Raw genomic sequence first — 19,576 nt, 5'->3', positions numbered from 1 at the left:
TGAGGTCCTGGGTTCCTGCGCATAGTTCTGCGCATAAGCAGAATCCCTGCAACAAACATTGACAAAAATGTGGTACAAAGTGCAACACCTACACCACAGGACAGAGGACACAACTGCTGCCGCTCGTGCGTAGAAACTGGGCAATCACATCTGGCATTGCTTGACACTGTGAGATGATGATGTACGAGTACAACCTCACATCCGTCATGTAGTCAAAATGTCCACTGTCTCCCATCAAATAGGTAGCTCCTCCAAACAGTCACAATGTACATTGTCATGTAGTCTGTATGTAAACATGTACAATGGGCAACATATATGCAACACACTGTTAACCTGCATCTACCCTTTACATTACAGAGGGACAATCAAACCTTCTACAGAGCAGACCACACATCTCTATGGTGATGATGGAGAGAACACCCTGCACTTCTGGTCAGACACCCTCCAACGGCTCGTGGACAGCCTCAGCACCCCACCCCCAGGAGAAGTGCAGGCCAGCTGCATCGAGGTGACCCCACCCCCTGCACAGCCCACACGGCAGGAAGTACACACCACCATGGCTAGCCCACAGAACCCACACGACTAACACTTTGAATTCCAACGCCGTGTGTTAGTGTGCCAGGAGGAGTTGGCTGACCAGCTGTGGGTGGGTTTCGACCTCGTGGCAGCCAAGCTTGATGCCATACGTGGGTGTCTGCGTCCCATCAGGGACCACGTACAATCCCTAACGAACACCCCCTGTCCGCACCATGCTTGCCTACAATCCTTGGCTGACCTCGCTTGAGCCATCATTCATTTACAGGAACTGCCTAGTCAGAAACGCTCCAGCGATGACAGCACAGAGTTGGCACAGATGTGGAGGACAATGGAGACCATGGAGCAGATGCAGGCTGGGAGTAGGTCTGCTACGGCTGAACACCAGCGACATGTTGCTGAGATCTTCCAGGCCTTGCAGATCCTCATCTTACCATTGCTGCCACAGAGCCTGTACCAGATGACTGATGCAGGAACTTCGACATACACATCTCTGCTCCCTGATGTGTCAGTGGCACACAGTGATGCTTCCCTTACATCTCCGCACCCTGATGTGTCAGTGGCACACCGTGATGCAGCCCTATCACCTTCGCACCCTGATGTGTCAGTGGTCCACAGTGATGCAGCCATAACACCACCACACACACCTGAAAAACCAGACACAGAAGACGTCTCAGAGGAGTAAAATGTGGAGTGCAATAACTGTGTGAGGAAGGAGGCAGTAGCAACCATACCCGACACATCGCCAGTCCCTGCATGGTTCAGCCCCATGCATCATGCCCTGGTACAACGCATCAACTGTCCCCCAGAACACTCTGCGACATTCACCTGGACCCAGACATGGACTGCCATATTAGCCCTTGTACCGATGACACAGCAATCCGGCTGAGGACTGTACTCTTCCTCTTGAGATCAACTTTGCATTCCCCCAAGGACTCTGGTTGGCCCACCACTGGGCAACCACTTAATGTTGGCTTGAACTGGACATGTACCCCGCCATCTCGGAGACTCTCCAGAATGTGAATAAAACATTCCAAATCACACAGATGTGTCATGTCTATGTTCACCCACGTGTACAAGTATGGATGAATGTAGGGACGTTGATTGCACTAAGAGGTACACCATGGTAAATGTCAGCAATGCGCAAGTTTGATCCTGACCCACATGGCCAATTGGATTACTGTGAAGGTGTGAACTAGCTGTGGCCTCATTGCACATGCACAACAATCTCGCATCCCCCAACATAGCCCCACATCCATGTATCACATAGGGCTGTGTGTATCAATGTCAGAATCGGTAGCCCGACTGAAGTAGTGTCCCCTATCGCATGTGGCTACGGAACTCCTCTTCGCATGACGTACTCACACACATCAGTGTGTACACGGTCTGCTTCAATGGATCATATCGATCCACAAGGCAAGTAGTTTGACACCATACTCACATTGCTGAAGACAAGTAAGGGCACAGGTCTACCAGCAAGTATCCCAAACACAATGTGTGGCTCACAGAGGTGGAGCTGCCAACAGGGATTCACCACCTATGTACCACAGGAAGTCTGTCCCTCCCTGTGTACGGACAATGCTCATTGATACACACAATTTGTCAAACTAGTCAACACTCATCACAGTTGTACACTGGTGAACTTGTGTAGGCTTTATTAGCATATGTGTGTCAGTACGGGCAAGTGATGGGCCCCAACAGGCAGACAAATGGCCTGTTAGAGCTCTCCCTAGAGGGAGGACTAGGGCTGCGAGCTACTACAGAGCAGCATTGAGTCTTTGCCCTTCCAGCGATTTTAACTGTGATTTTAAGATCGTGTTTGTGATTGATGCACTTTTACTCTAAGGGGGGTTTTTATTTCCTAGTATTAAGTGGGAATTGTTGTGAGGTACTCTGACACCCCTACACACGCTATTCTCTTTGCTGACAGCCTCGCCCAGCCGTTTTTTACTCCCGGTTGAGGCGGGCGCCATCTTGGGTGTGGGCAGGGGCTGCGCTCTAGTCGCGCCGGCCTCCCGCCCTCCCAGATTATTTAGTAGGGTTCGGTCAGCTGCTCGCTGCCTGTTAGAGCTCTCCCTAGAGGGAGGACTAGGGCTGCGAGCTACTACAGAGCAGCATTGAGTCTTTGCCCTTCCAGCGATTTTAACTGTGATTTTAAGATCGTGTTTGTGATTGATGCACTTTTACTCTAAGGGGGGTTTTTATTTCCTAGTATTAAGTGGGAATTGTTGTGAGGTACTCTGACACCCCTACACACGCTATTCTCTTTGCTGACAGCCTCGCCCAGCCGTTTTTTACTCCCGGTTGAGGCGGGCGCCATCTTGGGTGTGGGCAGGGGCTGCGCTCTAGTCGCGCCGGCCTCCCGCCCTCCCAGATTATTTAGTAGGGTTCGGTCAGCTGCTCGCTGCCTGTTAGAGCTCTCCCTAGAGGGAGGACTAGGGCTGCGAGCTACTACAGAGCAGCATTGAGTCTTTGCCCTTCCAGCGATTTTAACTGTGATTTTAAGATCGTGTTTGTGATTGATGCACTTTTACTCTAAGGGGGGTTTTTATTTCCTAGTATTAAGTGGGAATTGTTGTGAGGTACTCTGACACCCCTACACACGCTATTCTCTTTGCTGACAGCCTCGCCCAGCCGTTTTTTACTCCCGGTTGAGGCGGCGGCGGGCGCCATCTTGGGTGTGGGCAGGGGCTGCGCTCTAGTCGCGCCGGCCTCCCACCCTCCTCATCACCTATAATATGTGTGTAGGGTTCAGACGGCGCAGCGGGCTGGCGCAGCGGGCGCGCCGGTCGCGCGCCGAAGCCGCGCCAAAGCCAAGCCCGTCTGCGCCCGTCTGCGGCCGACCGTGGCCAGGGGCCCAGACCCCTACATCTCGGACGTGCCGCGGGCAGTCCTACACAAGTAAGAGGCTGCGAGACCTATGCCCCGCTCCATTCACGAGCTGTCGCCACTTGATGGAGCCACTTGACCTGGGACCATGTCCTCATTGTACATTCAGAGGGAGGTGTCTATCGCCTGCCGTCCCTGACCCTGATGCGATTACTGCTAAAGGGGGGCTCTTAAATTGTAGATCCTTCACTAAACATTCCCTTCAGCTGTGGGATCTCTTACTAGATGAGGACCTGCATATACTATTTTTAACTGAAACCTGGTTAGGAGAACATTCGGATCCAGATATAGTGGATACCATTCCGCCAGGTTATACCCTCCATAGACTTGATCGAGATAAGGGAAGGGGAGGTGGCATTGCCATCATTGTCAAACAGCCTTTTGAGTGTGTTCTAAAACCAGTAAAAATTGACAACTGCGAAGCTGGTGAATTTAACATCAAACTGACCCAACACGAGGCAATTACGGGCATCCTAATTTACAGACCTCCTGGCTCTCTGGGCAACTTCCGAAGTAGTTTACTGGAAGGGGCTACTCAATTTGCTATTAAACACAACAAAGTGTTGGTGTTGGGTGATCTGAACTTACATCTAGAGGATCCCCTACAAAAGGAGGCAGCGGGCGTCCGTCTAGTCCTACAAGAACTGCAGCTGGACTTGATAAGTGTTGCAGCTACACATCAGAGGGGTCATTGTTTGGACCCTATCTTCGCAAGCTGGGACTTGATAAAGGCACTTACACCGTGTCAGCTCCCTTGGACAGACCACTTCTTGGTCCCTTTCCAATGTTTTTACCAACCAGTTAGAGCCATTGAGAATGGGGTGGGAAATATTATGAGACGGAAATGGAGACAATACTCTCAAGAAAACTTCATATGCGCCATCCAGAAAGCGCAACTTCCGCATGCTATGGACAGTGATCAGGCGAATAATGAATTTAATCAGCTTGTGACTGCAACCCTGGATGAGATTGCCCCCTTGAGTAAGGGTAAAGCAAGGGAAGGCAGACAACGTACTGCCCCATGGTTCACTCCAGAACTCCAGCAAATCAAGTCCAATTGTAAAAAACTTGAAAGAAGCTGGAGAAGGAACCCGAGCGAACAAGGTAAAAACAGGTATAGCCTAGCACACAAAAACTACCAGCATGCGGTGCGTAGAGCTAAAGCTAAATATTTCCAGACACGCATTGAAGCGGCCGAGAGCTCCTCACGCGAACTGTTCAAAATATACAAAGAAATATCTTTAGTCTCCAGCTCTAACACCCCCCTTAGGGCCACTGTGGAGGGATGCAATAGAGTTGCAAACTTTTTTTCCAACAAAGTTAAAGCTATTTATGCATCCTTCACCCAACAACCAGATAAGGGCATAGATTTTACAGCAGGCTGCTCGCCTGTGGCCCTTGACGCCTCGTTGCAAACTTTCGAGGTACCCGCCGCTGACAGGCTAATAAAGATCTGTGGCAGTGTGAAGTCCGGTTCCCCTAACGACCCGGCACCGGCCTGGGTCATCACAGAGGGCCTGGCTGCCCTGGAACCATACATTAGACATGTCTTACAGACCTCCTTTTCCACGCAACGAGTCCCTGAGGAGTGGAAGAAGGCCATAGTACTGCCAATAAGGAAAAAACCGAATGTAAGCATGGAAGTGCTGGAAAACCTCAGACCTATCTCCCTATTGCCGTATGTGGCGAAAGTGGCTGAGAAGGTGGTCAATGCTCAGCTTACTGAGCACCTGGAGAGAGGGAACTTACTACATCCCTCACAATCCGGTTTTAGGGCGGGCTACTCCACGGAGACAGCTCTCCTACGGGCCTCTGAGACTCTAAGAGCTGGTGCAGATGCAGGACATACTATGGCCCTGATTATGCTCGACCTCAGCGCAGCTTTTGACACCGTAGCGCATTCCATCCTGCTACGATGTCTGAGCGAAGCTGGGGTCGTGGGCCCTGCGCTGTACTGGTTACAGTCGTTTCTCACTGATAGATGTTTCCAGGTACAGCAAGGGACTTGTAGCTCGGTCGAGATGCCACTAGATCAGGGAGTGCCTCAGGGCTCAGCATTGAGCCCTACTCTTTTTAATCTCTATATGGCCTCCCTGGCGAAGGTTGTACAATCATTTGGGGTAGAATTGGTGTCTTACGCCGACGACACCCAGCTGCTGATTTCCCTATCACAGGACACCGCCAACACCCCCACCAACTTTAAGTCCTGTATGCAGGCACTAGCTGTGTGGATGGACTCCCACTGCCTAAAACTCAATGGCTCTAAGACTGAGGTGTTGGTGGTGGGGGGGAAAAGCGAAAACTGGTCAGCCGAGTGGTGGCCTACATGCCTTGGCCCTACCCCCATACCTTGTGATGAGGCTAAGAATCTAGGAGTCTGGATGAATTCCTCTCTCTCCTATGATGGCCACATAAGGCGTCTTGTGGGCAAATGTTTTGGAGTATTAAAGACTCTAAACAAAACCTTGGACCTCCTACCCATAGCGGCCAGAAGGACACTGACGCAGGCACTGGTGACCTCTCGGATGGACTATGGAAACGTATTGTTCCTAGGGGCCACCGAGGGCTGCCTGGGTCGCCTGCAAGTTATCCAGAATTCCGCCGCTAGATTGGTGCTAAGAAGACCTAGGAGGGCTAACTCGCAAATGGCACTGGATGCACTTCACTGGCTGCCTGTGAAGAAACGTGTGTGGTTCAAGTGCCTCCTCATCTGTCACCGTATTGTCTGGGGCAGGTCGCCCGCCTACCTTAGGGATCTAGTCAGTCGCTATGAACCAACAAGGACCCTTCGGTCGGAGGGTGCCGGGCTGCTGACAGTACCCAGAATTAGGAAGGCAAGAATGGGTGGACGATCCTTTGCGTGCCAAGCAGCTCTACACTGGAACAAACTTCCTCCTGCTCTGAGACTGGAGAGCAGTGAAGCACTGTTCAGGTCCAAGCTTAAAACACATCTATACCCTGTATAGGTCACAGGCTCTTGCGGCGATTGCTGGTAGCTCTAGCGCGGGGACACGCCGAGATGGCGTTACTGAGCGCTCTATAAGCTCTTTAATAATAATAATAATAATAATACACTTACAGGCAGAATGGGAACATGTCGAGGTGCATGGAATGGGGTGGCAAACATGTACACATATCCTCACGGTTGGCAACGGTCTCAGCCCACCTTGCCTTGCTGGTCGAGTCATGTGATGTTTGGCGTCTGCTCATTGCCCGGTGTCAGGGGACACGACTCACAGCCCATGTGATTTGCATGGAGCTTTCCCACCAGACTGCGCCGACTGTTTGCTCTGCTGACACTGAGCAGGTGAAAGGGACCAACAAGGTCACATGTCGTGCCACATTGGCATGTGTGTAGTCTACCTCCAGCAGTATTTCAGATTTGGGAACTTTGCCAAACGACGCTGTTCAGCTCGGCCCATGGGGCTGCAGCACCTTGCACAGGTGTGTGGCAACACGCGTAGGTGCATGCACAGGCATTCTTAGTCCGTGCAAATGCAGAATTTTCCACTGTTGTACTGGCTTATGGGACCTATCCTCCACAATGCAACACAGTGTTGGAACCTGTGCTCCAGGTGTCAATCAGTTGTGTATGTAGGAAGGTAGTTACTCGTCCATAAAAGTGAGCGCAAGTGTGTGTGGGGTGTGGATAAGTCACTCTTTCATTAGCACAGTTCATGGTGTGGGAGTCAACAGAGTCTGGTATGGTATCTCACTCAGGGGGTGCCGTGCGCATTGGAGATCAAGGTTGGAGGTTCGGATGTCCTTCCGCCTTTTGTTTCCAGACAAAGGAGTCTTCATGCCTAATTTTAGTCTGACTACTGCTTGCGTTTCTGAAATGTGATGCGGCCTTCGCGCTGGATATGTTGCCAGGCCTCAGATTTTGGGTGTACCTATTGCGAGACACACGCAACAGTTGGCATGCATGTGCAGTCTCTCTCTCTGTCCTTTGATGAGTGCCTGACACACCTTCTCATCTGAGATATTGTCTTTTGGGCTGTCACTTGCAGATTGTCCAGGGATGACCCGCCATGACTCTACCAAAAAGTTGTTTGGTGTGATATTTGATTGTGGTGTTTTGTTTGGACTTTCAATGGTGAAGGATTGAATCCGCTTTTTCTGCACTCACATGGCTGTTAGTTGTGGTGTTTCTGCGGCATCAGGCAAATGGTTTTGTACATGATTTTGTGACGTTGATGTTCATTCTCTTGGTCTGGGGGAGGTGGGGGGTGGCCGGGGTGAGGCCCTGGGGTGTGGTGGCAGGGGGTGTTGTGTCCCTGTTGGGGCTCCAAGCTGCATGATCAGTGGCTCCATGGTGTCTGTTGGTCCTCAGGTGTGACTGTGCTCTGGGCTCCCTTTTCTGTTGCCGGTTGTAGTCCGACTTTGAACCAGGTTGGAGCAGGTGTTAGTTTCCTGCTGCTATCGTGCCTTATCGCATGTTTTGTGATCTTATCGCCGATGTGGCTTGTCGTTGAGAATGTTGAGGTGTGGTGTTGTCGCGGCTTTTTGCTCAGGAGCGCCTACTCTGCATCTCATTAGCGATAGTTGCGATGTTTTTGGAGGTTGCTATAGCAGGTAAACTGGTGGTATCGGCAGTTTGCACCGGCTTGTAAATGGGGCGATGGATTTATCGCGACTTTGGCTGCGCTAAAGTGCCGTTAACTCGGTGATAGCTCCTTGAGAATATGCCCCTTCATTGCTTACTTTTCCCATCGTAGGTGGGAAGAAGAGTATGACATCCTTTGAATTTTAATACAGCATAATAAAATCCCTTGCACAGCCGTGCTTTATGGGAAAAGTGGATGAGGAGAGTAGATTCACGGGGTTCAATTGAGGATTAAACTGCAGTTTTTCAGAATGTAATCCTTTACAGTTATTATATTTCATTTTTCATGTGCAACTTTTCTAATTGCAAAGCCTGAGTGGGTATACGTCCAACATAAAACGCACAAGTGCTTCATGCTATTCGTGTTAAGTTTTCCATTTCAAGAGAAGAACTAGCATCATTCACAGAGGATAAGCATGCCTTTGGAACCCTGAAATACAGAAAATTAGACGATTTATCAGTTTTATGCAGATAGACTTAATGTTCTATGCACGAGAAGGACAGTAAAAAGATAATCCAAATGATGGTCTTTTGGAGAAGGCAGCCTCTTGAATGAAGAAAAAATAAATGATGAATGAAGAGTGTTTGTGAGTAGCAGGACAGGCCCGAGAACATACACTTTGTTGATTCCCAAACACCTGTCTGTGAATCCTTTAGTCATCTACTTCAGTCATAGATTCTGAGATGATCCCCATAAATGCAATTGTTTTGATATGATATTCAGGTTTAAATGTTATCACTGAGTAACCCACTGTGCAATGATATGTATGAACAGTGGTAAAAGAACTGCAAATGTCTTGGATACATGAACTTTGTACACTTTTAATTTAGAAGCATTCCTCAATTTGAAATATTTGTCCAGGTGCTTCGAATCTCCAATATCACTATCTAAGACTGGTTACTTGAATTCAATTTTTGTCATACTAATAATGCCAAAGGTTAAAGCCAACTAGCTTGCATTGGGAGAGTATTGAACCAAAGAAAAACAAGGAAAAATGTTTGATATGATTGATAAACAAAACTGGTGAAAATTCATTTTTCAACTCTTTGCAAAAGGAAGTTTTTAATGTATTTACTTTACTCATAATGTCTTGCAATTATGTGATTAGAGGGACATGTGTCTCCTGCAGGGTGTGAAGTGTTTATTACATACACCAATTACTAAAGGTATCCTCGTTGGAATGTCTTTAGTAATAACTGCATGAAAATGCAAAACATGTACTTCAAGGTTCAAGCACATAACTAGCAATGATCGGCAAGGCAGAGAATATCAGATAGGTACGACACTGACCCCTATCTGATTGTGCCTGTTCTAATGCCACCACCAGAATAATGCACTGAAAGTGAGGGCCTTGGAATGTACATAAGTGAGAGCAATGTTTTGCAACTGCGGATTAGCGCACTCAAGTGTTAGTCACCTACTTGCCACTGTCCAGGAAATAATGGCCTTAAAAAAGTGTAACACTGTGACCATATTGTGTGTGTGTGTGTATATATATATATAGTTATAGTTAGGACCTATTATCCATAGGAAAATCGTAACATTATTTTCCCAATAACTTTGTCGTCGGTTGACGAATCTTCGCGAAATTTTCAAAACTCGTGGGGTGCTCCAGTCAGCTCCTATCTTAAAAGTTTCAGGGTGATTCGGCAAGTGGGGGCGGAGAAAAAAGGGGGTCCCAAAAAGTGTTTTCTCCATGTTAATTCCCATAGGAAACTTTAAACACGGCTACAGCCCGAACTGCTGAACGGAATTACACCAAATTTGGCAAAAAGGTAGCCCTTGGTTCAGAAAGATCCCTTTATGTTAAATGGTGTACATCCGTTCAGTAGTTCATGAGAAAAAGAAAAGGTTTCAATATCTGGGCGGAGCCTGACGACACATATCATCGTGAGATCTGATTGGCTGTCAGCACTTCATCCTGGAATTGCTGGCAGCCATCTTGGGACCAATATACATGATAGTACCCCATTGAAATGCTTGTAGTGAATCGAAGATTTTGAGGGATACCAAAAGGAGAACTATAAAGGGTGATAACAGACTTCAGTTACATTAGAATTCATTTGTTGAGGGTACCATACTAATTTCAGTAATTGTGATGTGTTCTAAGGTGATTTTACCCTGTGAAAAACCTTCTGCTGGGATATCATGAATCATGTTTGAGAGAAAACTGAAGGTAAAATGAGAGCATATTATTTTCTGTAAATTCAGATTCTCTTTCACAGTCATGTGAGAATGAAGTTTGTCATTCTCAGTAAATCATGTACATCCAAAAAGGGCAGAGACTGTCAGTTGATTTCTTTGTGTTCTACTGCAGCTTCCCAGAGTGTTCTAAAGAACAACTAGAGCGCTAACATCCATACTTATGACTAAAGTATGGCACACCTGAAGCCATCTTGATTGGAATAAACTGGTAACATGTAAAACATTTAATTTAAAAAGGAACAAAATTATGGGGTTCATTTTGTCATAGAAATTATGGTTAGTGCTGTAGAAAGAAAAATTAGGAAATGTTTCAAGTGTGATCTCAAATATGTTCCTGTTATATTTCAGCAGGAGCAGCCTGTCAGTTGATGCCTTTGTGTTCTACTGCAGCTTCCCAGAGTGTTTTAAAGAACAACTAGAGCACTAACAGCCTTACTTATGACAAAAGTATGGCACACCTGAAGCCATCTTGATTGGAATAAACTGGTAACACTTAAAATATTTAATTTAAAAAGGAACACAATGATGTGGTTCATTTTGTCATAGACATTATGGTTGGTGCTGTAGAAAGAAAAATTAGTACATGTTTCAAGTGTGATCTCAAATATCTTCCTGTTATATTTCAACAGGAGCAGCCTGTCAGTTGATGACTTTGTGTTCTACTGCAGCCTCCCAGAGTGTTCTAAAGAACAACTAGAGCGCTAACAGTCTTACTTATGACAAAATTATGGCACACCTGAAGCCATCATGATTGGAATAAACTGGTAACTCTTAAAACATTTAATTTAAAAAGGAACAAAATGAGGGGGTTCATTTTGTCATAGAAATTATGGTTAGTGCTGTAGAAAGAAAAATTAGGACATGTTTTAAGTGAGATCTCAAATATCTTCCTGTTATATTTCAACAGGAGCAGCCTGTCAGTTGATGCCTTTGTGTTGTACTGCAGCTTCCCAGAGTGTTCTAAAGAACAACTAGAGCACTAACAGCCTTACTTATGACAAAAGTATGGCACACCTGAAGCCATCTTGATTGGAATAAACTGGTAACGCTTAAAACATTTAACTTAAAAAGGAACACAATTTGGGGGTTCAGTTTTTTCATAGAAATGGTGGTTAGTGCTGTAGAAAGAAAAATTAGGACATGTTTCAAGTGTGATCTCAAATGTCTTCCTGTTATATTTCAACAGGAGCAGCCTGTCAGTTGATGCCTTTGTGTTCTACTGCAGCTTCCCAGAGTGTTCTAAAGAACAACTAGAGCGCTAACAGTCTTACTTATGACAAAATTATGGCACACCTGAAGCCATCTTGATTGGAATAAACTGGTAACTCTTAAAACATTTCATTTAAAAAGGAACAAAATGATGGGGTTCATTTTGTCATAGAAATTATGGTTAGTGCTGTAGAAAGACAAATTAGGACATGTTTCAAGTGTGATCTCAAATACCTTCCTGTTATATTTCAACAGGAGCAGCCTGTCAGTTGATGCCTTTGTGTTCTACTGCAGCTTCCCAGAGTGTTCTAAAGAACACCTAGAGCGCTAACAGTCTTATTTATGACAACATTGTGGCATACCTGAAGCCATCTTGATTGTAATAAACTGGTAACTCTTTAAACATTTAATTTAAAAAGGAACAAAATGAGGGGGTTCATTTTGTCATAGAAATTATGGTTAGTGCTTTAGAAAGAAGAATTAGGACATGTTTTAAGTGAGATCTTAAGTATCTTCCTGTTATATTTCAACAGGAGCAGCCTTTCCATTGATGGATTTGTGTTCTACTGCAGCTTCCCAGAGTGTTCTAAAGAACAACTAGAGCACTAATAGTCTTTCTTATGACAAAATTATTGCACACCTGAAGCCATCTTGATTGGAATAAACTGGTAACTGTTAAAACATTTAATTTAAAAAGGAACACAATGAGGGGGTTCATTTTGTTATATAAATTATGGTTAGTGCTGTCGAAAGAAAAATTAGGACATGTTTTAAGTGAGATCTCAAATATCTTCCTGTTATATTTCAACAGGAGCAGCCTGTCAGTTGATGCCTTTGTGTTCTACTGCAGCTTCCCAGAGTGTTCTAAAGAACAACTAGAGCGCTAACAGTGTTACTTATGACAAAATTATGGCACACCTGAAGCCATCATGATTGGAATAAACTGGTAACTCTTAAAACATTTAATTTAAAAAGGAACAAAATGAGGGGGTTCATTTTGTCATAGAAATTATGGTTAGTGCTGTAGAAAGAAAAATTAGGACATCTTTTAAGTGAGATCTCAAATATCTTCCTGTTATATTTCAGCAGGAGCAGCCTGTCAGTTGATGCCTTTGTGTTGTACTGCAGCTTCCCAGAGTGTTCTAAAGAACAACTAGAGCACTAACAGCCTTACTTATGACAAAAGTATGGCACACCTGAAGCCATCTTGATTGGAATAAACTGGTAACGCTTAAAACATTTAACTTAAAAAGGAACACAATTTTGGGGTTCAGTTTTTTCATAGAAATGATGGTTAGTGCTGTAGAAAGAAAAATTAGGACATGTTTTAAGTGTGATCTCAAATGTCTTCCTGTTATATTTCAACAGGAGCAACCTGTCAGTTGATGCCTTTGTGTTCTACTGCAGCTTCCCAGAGTGTTCTAAAGAACAACTAGAGCGCTAACAGTCTTACTTATGACAAAATTATGGCACACCTGAAGCCATCTTGATTGGAATAAACTGGTAACTCTTAAAACATTTAATTTAAAAAGGAACAAAATGATGGGGTTTATTTTGTCATAGAATTTATGGTTAGTGCTGTAGAAAGACAAATTAGGACATGTTTCAAGTGTGATCTCAAATATCTTCCTGTTATATTTCAACAGGAGCAGCCTGTCAGTTGATGCCTTTGTGTTCTACTGCAGCTTCCCAGAGTGTTCTAAAGAACACCTAGAGCGCTAACAGTCTTATTTATGACAACATTGTGGCACACCTGAAGCCATCTTGATTGTAATAAACTGGTAACTCTTTAAACATTTAATTTAAAAAGGAACAAAATGAGGGGGTTCATTTTGTCATAGAAATTATGGTTAGTGCTTTAGAAAGAATTAGGACATGTTTTAAGTGAGATCTTAAGTATCTTCCTGTTATATTTCAACAGGAGCAGCCTTTCCATTGATGGATTTGTGTTCTACTGCAGCTTCCCAGAGTGTTCTAAAGAACAACTAGAGCACTAATAGTCTTACTTATGACAAAATTATTGCACACCTGAAGCCATCTTGATTGGAATAAACTGGTAACTGTTAAAACATTTAATTTAAAAAGGAACACAATGAGGGGGTTCATTTTGTTATATAAATTATGGTTAGTGCTGTCGAAAGAAAAATTAGGACATGTTTTAAGTGAGGTCTCAAATATCTTCCTGTTATATTTCAACAGGAGCAGCCTGTCAGTTGATGCCTTTGTGTTCTACTGCAGCTTCCCAGAGTGTTCTAAAGAACAACAAGAGCGCTAGCAGCCTTACTTATGACAAAAGTATGGCACACCTGAAGCCATCTTGATTGGAATAAACTGGTAACACTTAAAACATTTAATTTAGAAAGGAACAAAATGAAGAGGTTCATTTTGCCAAAGAAATTATGGTTAGTTCTGCAGAAAGAAAATTTAGGGCATGTTTAAGTGCGATCTCAAATCCTCTTCTATTTCATTAGAATATTCAGACATGCAGACTGAAACAATCACTTTCAATACCAGCAGTAGACTTCCAGTTAACTCCCTGGTGAGCAGTAGCTTTACTACAGTGATCTAATGAGCAACTAGAGTGCTAACATTCTGAAATTATGGCAAATGTGTGACACATCTGAATGCCTTCTTGATGGAATCAAAGTAAAAAACCGAAAGCATTTCCTACTGAGGAGACTGCAGTAAATGAGGAAATTAAGAAACTTCATAACAAATAAGTCTCCCAAGATGGCCACCAGAGAAAAAAGAGCCCAATTGTAGCACTAATATCACCCAGATGTAGCCCACATATAGCCCAATGACAGAAGTGTGCAAAACACTTTTTATTTTTTCAGTTTTTCTGCAGTTTTATATAGTGCAGACTGGTCAGGTATTGGAGCGTTACATCTTAGTTGGACCCCTTATTGCGTATTTTGCATGAAGTACATGAGATTGATCTTGCGAAACATTAAACTTTACGATTCTGTTAACCTGAAGTTGCTCTGAACCGGGCTTTGTAACTCCCGTTTTTACCTTCTGGTTTTAATTAATTCTCAATGTATTGTAATAGGAAAGAGGATTTACTGTTTTTATGTACACTTTTATGATCTATGTTTCTAAATCAGATCGAATAAAGTTGAATGAATTCTATGGCAGGACGGAGGTGAGGATTATGCATATATTTCCTCACTTTATTTGCATAGCAGTTCAAAGAAAACGTGACACAACAATCATTAAACAAAAGACTACAAAACCCATGAACCATTAGGGGTGTAGTCTCCAAGGCAACTATAGTCCAATCATATCACAGTCCATCGTATATAATATTTTGACGTCCCTTCCGCTACCTCTTTCTTCACTGCTCGTCAGTTAAGTGCATTCCTTACATTCTTGGCTTAATCTGACGTTGTTGCTGTTTGTATAGCGGTTTCTTGTGCACGTTATTAGCATTATTGCCTTGGTATTGTTTCATATTCCCTGCCCAGCAGGCTCTTGCCCGAGAGCGTTCTCCCCCTCGCAGTTTCTCCCGCTGTGCACTCTGCGCGCGGTGAGATCCTGTCAGGCGCATCAGGTCCGAGCGAGGCAGCTCGGTCGAGCGCTCCCGCTGGTCTTTACACGCGTTTGGGAATCTGGTCACTCCTTTAGTGTCCGCTTGATTCCCGACCAATCCTCACCTAATTTTGATACCATGATTTCCCAAGTTGGCAGGGTATGCTCAGACGTGAGTCCCTTGCTCACTTTGCCACTGGATTCAAGCAAGCCTGGCTGAAGATGGCTGAAATGCCAGAAACCGGTCCTAGGAAGCTTGTTTCCGGTCCAGGGAAGGCATGGCTTGGCAGTTCGGGCTGGAATGTTCCCATGAGGCACAGGGTCAGACTGATTTGCATATGGCCATGTCTGAACTGGGGTGGCAAAGTGGGCTAAAGAACAGTGATGGATCAAACCCAGATCTGTTGACTGGGTGTGAGTGTTTGATTGGTTCTGATGCTCCGTCCATTACCACCCCCTTTTGTACCGCTTTGTTCGCCATAAGTTGGCAGGGTATGCTCAGACGTGAGTCCCTTGCTCACTTTGCCACTGGATTCAAGCAAGCCTGGCTGAAGAAGGCTGAAATGCCAGAAACCGGTCCTAGGAAGCTTGTTTCCGGTCCAGGGAAGGCATGGCTTGGCAGTTCGGGCTGGACTGTTCCCATGAGGCACAGGGTCAGACGGATTTGCATATGGCCAAGTCTGAACTGGGGTGGCAGAGTGGGCTAAAGAACGGTGATGGATGAAACCCAGATCTGTTGACTGGGTGTGAGTGTCTGATTGGTTCTGATGCTCCGTCCATCCCCACCCCCTTTTGTACCGCTTTATATATGTATATCTCATGGTCGGTATCTAAGTGTGTGATTTTTTTGGGTAAAATTGATTGTATAACTGACTGATTAAGTGTATCTTAGGAAATACATGGGTTAGTGAGTAATGTTTAAATATGTAAATATCTGTATCAGTCTCTCACTTTGTGTATAAGTGGCTGCATGGGTTGGTGAGTAGCTACATGAGTGTCTATATGGGTTATTAGTTGGTTTTTTGAGTATAAGTATGAGTGTCTAACTGTCTGTATGGTTCGGTGGGGGTATTGCTAAGTGCATAGATGCATGAATGAGTGACTCACTGTTTATATGTGTTGAAGACAGCATGTGTGCAGGACTGTATAGGTGGATGAGTGTGTGTATGGGTGTGTTAGTGAGTAAATGACTGTCTCAATAGTGTCTATATGAGTAACTACGTATGTTTTAAACTAGTATATGTGAGTATCGGTGTATATAATTGAGTATATGTGAGAGTGAGAGATTGGAAGAGTTCCTGTACAAATAAGTAGGTGTTTCTATAAGTGATTGTTTAAGAGAGTAAGTATGTGTAGGTTTCTGTAGAAATAAGTGTGGTTGTGTGTGTATATAACTGTATATGCAAGTAAATGGATGTTTGATACTTTGTTTGCATGTGTGACTATGTGTGTGAGTAACTCTATGGATGAGTGGTGGTGTGTAACAGGATGCATAGGTGTATGAGTACATATGATGAGTGAATACATGTATGAGTGACTGTATAGGGACTGTTGGTGAATGAGTGGATGTGTGTGTGTAGATCTTGGAATTACTGAATAGGTGTGTTGTAACTGGTATTGGTATGTCCTTTGTTTTGAAAATGTTAGTTTGTATTTTTGAGTGTGTGTATCAAAGGTTATATTAGGGTGAGAGGAGGTCTGCCACTCTATCACAAGGATGATGTCATCAGTGATGTCATTTGAGATGTCATCAGTGATGTCATGAGTGATGTCACTGACCATGTCATGAGTGATGTAATAGTGACGTCATCAGCAGTGGATTGCGGGCCCGCGAGTTATAGTTAGCTGAACTAACTATAATGGTGGAATTTTTATGGTTTTGTACGAGTGAAATGTCCAACTAACTATAACGCCCCTGAAACCTATGTTTTTTTCAGTGAATATATATATATATATATATATATATATATATATATATATATATATATACCAGAATACTCCTTCTCGTCTCGATATCCAGCTCCAAAAGGAAAAAGGCACGCACATGAAGCTTGAATGTATATGGCTTCTTTTAATGAAATGGGTCACCTGTGACCTGGCAGCTAAAAGAGTTGTGTTTCGGCTAGAACAACAGCCTTTGTCAATCTGATAGATGCCATATTTTGCAATGAGTTTATAGTGCCTAGTTCATGGACAAGGTTAAAATACTTAAAAATGCTACAAATACTTCATAATTAAATACACATACAAGAAAATTACCTGATACAGCAGAAATATTTTGCGAAGTGTGCAATTGTATGAGCATCAAACATACCAAATACAAAGTAAAGCAAATTAAATACACAAAATCCTAATTCTATTAATTAGCAGATGGTGTCAACCACCTCATGTAGCATAAAAAATGTTTCATTGGGCTGAATATGTTCAAATCATGTTATCAATCAGAAATGCCAATAATCTTGACCCATTCTGCTTGCTTAATAGCTGCTGAACACGTTATTTGATACTTTTATGTTGGAATTCCAATTTGAAATGCATGAAATACCGAGTAGTGCAGAAATGTATATGACACAAAACACATTCTTAAAACATTGCCCAGTAGCGCGAATAACACCTAGACCTCATAAAAATTATTTACATCACATAGAGCCTTAGCGTCACCGTAAAAATCCAGTAGACTACCGCGGGACTACCAGTCCCATGATGCAATAGTGAAACATCATCTTTCCAGTGTCTAAAGTTGTGGCTTTAACAGACCTTAATGTTAATAACTGCTATTAAAGTATATGCCCACTGTACAAGTCAATAAAAATCAACATCTCCATGTTCTTGTAATGTTATCGGCAAGAATAAAATCCCAACAGCCTTAGAGTTTTAAAATGTTCAGCATAAGGTACGTACATAGAAGCAGATACAAGGCATTTCAATCAGTCATCTCAGAAAACTTCCCCAGTTTAAACAGCCCAACATGAATCACAATGCGGGGTCGGGGGAGATCCTCATATAAAGAATAATAGACACTGCAATCCTCACCACTCTGAGACAATGCCCATATAGTGCCCAGTTACCAGAGCTGCCATGGCCTGCTGAGGGAAACTGTAGGGTTCATGGCGAAACTCCGTCACGCTGAGTCTCTCTCTCCCACTCTGCCCACGCTTCAAATTACTCATGCCGAGGCTTCTTGCTCTGGGGGCAGTCGACAAGACCTTCCTTTCTGACTCCTCCAAGTTTACGTTTACGTCGGCCGCCCAATATCTATTTATATATAAAGAAATATTCAAAATAGCAAGTTTAAATATCATGATAGTAAAGCCCTAGTGTCGAACCTTCTCTTCAAAACATGTATATATGTGTTTTGCAGTTTTATAAAAAAAAATACACGATTATCACAGCAAGGTTTGCAACCATAGCATTAAAACAAATTGTACAAAACAAATATTCATTTAATATTCAAGTAAAAGGAATTAGTAGTAACACTTTAATTCGGTGATCCGTTATACATCCCTAATAACATAGATAATATAGAAATATATAAAAGATTTAGAAAAACCTTCTACATTCACTTTGGAAGTAATAATTATGGAGCTGTCACATTATGCATAAGCAATTTACATTATTTAATAATTTGTTTGAAAAATGAAAGGATACTAGCATATAAAATGTATGAAATACAATTATATAAATCCAAAACATTCACAAAAATAGCCATGAGTTCAACTGATGCTACAGTAAGGAAATATAATTAAAAACACCTTAGACATTCACTGAAAAACACAAAGGTTACAAGGATGTTATAGTAAGGCAATAGAATTTTATAAAAATAACTTGTCAGTCACCATTATTAAACATTAATATGTGCGAGTATATGAAATATTTATTTGATCATAGTTATGTCTGATGTTTTGATAAAGACATTGGGTCTGCTTTATATATGTTTATGTGCCCCCTTGATAAATCCAATAAGCCCAGGCACTTTTATATTTTGGTATTTTTAGCCTTTGAGAAAACAAGTTGGTCTGCTTTATCTAAAATGACACCTTTCATTTTGCTACACGATATAGCCAGCCATGTGCAGTGGCGGGGAGTCTGCAGCAGGGCCAAAGGCCATGTGCAGCGGGGAGTTGGGCACCAGTGTAGGGATTGTGTGCAAGGTCTTGCCAAACAACTCACATTCACCAGTTATAGTTAGCTCATGTAACTGTGACTGGTATCCTAAAGTAACTATAGCTTGTGCCTCTGCCATGCACTGTGCTGTCATCTATGATGTCATTTTAGATGTTGCAGTCATTTTATGAATGGTGTCATAGAACTGCTAATGAGTTATGTAATGTAGGTGGTATTTAGCCGCGCATGGAGAGGGCACAAATTATAGTTACTGATGGGTACGAGTGATAGTAACTTGAGATAACTATAACTGGTGAATTTCAGTGGTTTTGTTAATTTAAAACTGTATGTTTTAAATTGTTTCATCTACCTATAACGTCCCATTACCTTTCAGTTTTTTCAGTGAGTTTCCAAGTTTAAAAAAAATGTAAAGTAACATTTTATAACTATTCTTAATTATAACATCACTTTAACCTTTGTTTTTTTCAATGAATTTC

Source organism: Triturus cristatus, chromosome 6 (assembly GCF_964204655.1).
Source record: "Triturus cristatus chromosome 6, aTriCri1.1, whole genome shotgun sequence".
Classification (NCBI taxonomy): domain Eukaryota; kingdom Metazoa; phylum Chordata; class Amphibia; order Caudata; family Salamandridae; genus Triturus; species Triturus cristatus.
The sequence above is the reverse complement of the archived record's forward strand: the minus strand, read 5'-3'. Positions refer to the sequence as shown.